This window comes from Gavialis gangeticus, unplaced genomic scaffold (assembly GCF_001723915.1).
Source record: "Gavialis gangeticus isolate Ggan-Ray unplaced genomic scaffold, GavGan_comp1, whole genome shotgun sequence".
NCBI lineage: Eukaryota > Metazoa > Chordata > Crocodylia > Gavialidae > Gavialis > Gavialis gangeticus.
Window position 1 is genome coordinate 1,814,081 of NW_017729020.1, and position 3,547 is coordinate 1,817,627.

The 3,547-nt window shown below is 38.8% G+C and overlaps 1 long non-coding RNA gene across 3 annotated transcripts in view; it reads left to right on the forward strand.

Moving 5' to 3' along the window:
- Window positions 1–206: 206 nt before the first annotated feature.
- LOC109295583 overlaps window positions 207–3,547 on the forward strand; it is a 23,584-nt gene continuing 20,243 nt past the window's right edge. For 2 of the 3 annotated variants that reach the window (XR_002096770.1, XR_002096771.1), the window contains exon 1: window positions 637–649. This is a non-coding gene — a long non-coding RNA (uncharacterized LOC109295583). Of the gene's footprint in view, window positions 447–636; window positions 650–3,547 lie in introns of those variants that run through there. The other variant, XR_002096772.1, reaches the window with a different exon arrangement.

Consider the following 3,547-nt stretch of genomic DNA (forward strand, 5'->3'; position numbering starts at 1 on the left):
GTTGTTGGCACTGACATGGCCCCAGGCGGATCCTGTGCTTAGGAGGAAAGGAAAGGGTTAAGGTGCAGACTTGGAGCTGAAACCACTGCAGCTGAGACTCATTAGGGCCCTGATTAAAAAAAGCTTTCTAAGAGGGTGTGCGGATTGCTGTGCATTTATGATGAAGTAAAGGCAGGGGTAATCTGGTCATTTTCTTAAACTTTTGGAGGGTTTTTTTTCCCATTTCTTTCTCTTTTTGGGGAAGAGACTACCTATTGGTGTTTGGATGAAGTAGTTTGGGCAGTGGGGCTTTTCTCTGGGTGGGTCTCAGCCTGTTTGTAAAGTTCTGGATGGGAAAAATAGTTTGGGGAACTTCCACAGTTGCTCTTCTCTGACACTCAAAAAGCATATCAAGCCCCTCCACAGCAAAGAAGAAATAAGCAAGCATCCTCCCTTGGGTAGCCAAGGTTCATGTCTACTAGCCACAAGCCTGATAACCAAATAACATTACTAGGTGAGCTGTAATTGTGAGCCCAAAGGCTGAAAGTGCGGGCTCTGTTTGAAAAGTGCAGCCTCTTGCCAGGAGCTCTCTTCAGAGGTGTGCAGCCTGGATGCCAAAAGTATTGTGTTAGAAGAAAAAATCTTAATGTAAAATTATGGAAATGAAAAGGTTAGAAATGCTGAGGTGACTGGTGCTCCATTCTTAGTTTGGGGGGGGGGGGGCTTTTTTTTTTGTTCATTGTGGTTATTTTCTTCAAGTGGCGTTTGAGTTCCTGAGTAACTTAAGCACTTCTGACAGTTTTGCAATCTAAAAGCCAAAGCAATGATGATAAATCCTCAATGCATTTTCAGCTCATAGGGTCAGAGTTGCAGTTGGCCTACTTAAGTGTAGCTCAAAATAATGGAGTTAGATTATGCCACTGCCACCTCAGGATCTGGTTTGTTGCCATGACTCAGTATTTTCTGGTCTACCAATGCAAAATCTACACCTGTCTTGCAGAGGAAAAAGGAACTTTCTCGTAGTAAAAGGCATGTACCCTGTAGCACAGGTAGTTTCTTACCATTTCACTAGTCTATTCAGTGCAAGGTCATGGTAGAAGTCAAACCCAGGTTTTTTGTGTACCTTTTTTTGGTGGGGTTGAAAACATGCCTGGTGTAGCACCATACACATCAAAGCCAAGAAGTTAGCAACTGCAAGGAGGTGGCGTCAGTGCTAGCCAGCTTGAAAACCAAAATCACATCAAAATAAAAATTCTTCATTTAAATCTTTACAGATGCCAAGTTAAGGAGAGGCCTTGAGTTGTAAAGCAGTATGTAGTAATAATAAAAAAAGGCACTTTTGCATTGCAAAGATGTGACTGATTGCTAATGAGCTGATAGTTGCTATGCTATTCCAGGTCCTGTTAGTAAAAGCCTCTTTTCCTGGCACCTATAACTCTGGGCATGCATCCAAAAGACTCATGCGTGGTGCATGCCACTTGGTAGGTGTTCTGGGCAGGTAATGTAAGCCTAGTGAAATAAAACATAATCCGTGGCAGGGGGCTGCATGGATTTTTTCTGTTGGTCCATCCATGAAGCCGTAGTTTGGTTCAGTTGCGTTGTGTTTTCTAAGCAGTTTTCCCCCCTCCTGTTTTCTGTTCTGAGCAAAGTAAGCACATTCTCGACTAAAAATTTGGGGTTTCTTCGAAAGGCACCCAACATTTGGTTTCCACTCATTCCTGCCAAAGTAACATGATCATTCTCAATGTAATTTTTCCTGATTTATGCCCTTTGAAGTGAGAAAAGAATAAGGTCCCTTCTTTCAAGAAGGAAATCAATCCATGGAAATCCTTTTACAGAATTCTTTTAAAAAGTTGTAGTAAAAATGGCCATAAGACTTGCTAATGTTGAAGCATATAGCATGGCTTTACAGATGGCAGTCCTCCACTGCTGATTCTTAGTAATTTTTGATTTAGGTTCTTTTGCATCATTTATGGTAAGCTTTGAAAGAAGTTCATAAGGGTCTCTTTCTTTTTAAGTGTTTCTCTGATAAGCACCTAACTCATTTCTGCTTACAATGACTTAGTTGTGAAGAATAAAATGTCACCCAGTGTTATGGAAGTACAATAGATTCTTTTAACAATTACTACTATAGGATGTGTATCTTGCAGTTAAATAGAGCGTTTAACGTTTTTGACAGAAAGCTTTTTTGTCAAAAATGCCCATTAATTTAAATTTTTAATTTTCTGCTGGAGCATCTTCCTTCTGATACATTTTTTGTTTAGAAATATTGAAAAAGTCCCTTTCAGCAGTTTCAAGAAGTAACACTTAAATTTTTGTTTTGAAAAAAAAGGCCTTTTGTTTTCAAATATGTTTTGTCAAACGGTGCAAGGCAAAATTGGAATGACTGTTTGGGGATCTCAAAATAATTGCTTGCTTTCTTTCTTGCCTGTGATTTCCCTCCCCCCTCCATCTTCAAATTTCTTTTTTTCTGGGCAATGTTGGATTTCAATTTTCTCTTCCAGTTAGGAACAAAGAATTAATTTTGTAACTGTTTATTTCCCAAGAAACAGAAATTCTGCCAAGCTACTAGATTTAATCAAGTTAATATGGGTTAGTAGCAAATTGCTATTCTCTCAGGTGAGTAGAGAGAGCCTGTGTTAGACTTCTGCTTTATATCAATAGGGAGGTAAGTATGTAGTTGACTGTCTGAGGCCTGGTTCTCTCTGTGTTCCTCCTGCATAGCTGGGGATGACCTTTCTATAGGACTTGGTGGCAAAGCAGAAAACCAGCTCTGGGTCTAGACACAATCATTTATGAAAAAGAGGTTTTGCAAAACAGTACCAATAGAAGTGCTTCCATGACTTCTCAGCATGGGCAGAATATATCTTCTGTTATATATAAAGCATAGAGATTGGACATGTATTATATGTAATAAGTGCTGAGATTTTTTTTGTATAATGAAACTGGTTGAGGATACTACCAAATATTACTGCTTTAGAGCATTAACCAGTCTGGCTAATCTTGGCATTTCTCCTTGGCATGTACCTGGAATCCAGTGGTAACATCTGGAGTCCAGATTCTCTAACTAGTACTTTGTCTATTTTTGTTTTGTTCAGATTAAATGGAGTACATAATGCTACTGTTTTGATGGCGTAGTGTTTCTCACTCATTTGTCAGTGATTTGAATGCCCATATTATGTGTATGCCCATGGAGAATTAGGCTTTGAGTAGCCTGCTTTTAAGAAGCTGCTATAATGTGTCTCCTAAATTATACACAGGTATTATTATTTATTTGTTACAGTATTTTGCAATGATGCCTTGAGCCACCTAATAACATTGTTGTGAACTCTGTTTGGATACATGATTAGCCATAATTATTATTTTTTGTAATTTTGAACCACTTGTTTGTCCCTCAGTGAAAGCATCTGCACAATTATAAATGTGAATTATTTCACACTTGAGTTAACTGAGGTGCAGAAAAGTTGAGTATATTTTCCAAAGTTTTGGCGACAGAGCTGAGTAGAAAACACAGAAGTCCTTGCTTTCAGCACCCTTTTCTAACCTTTAGAAAACAACATAATAATCT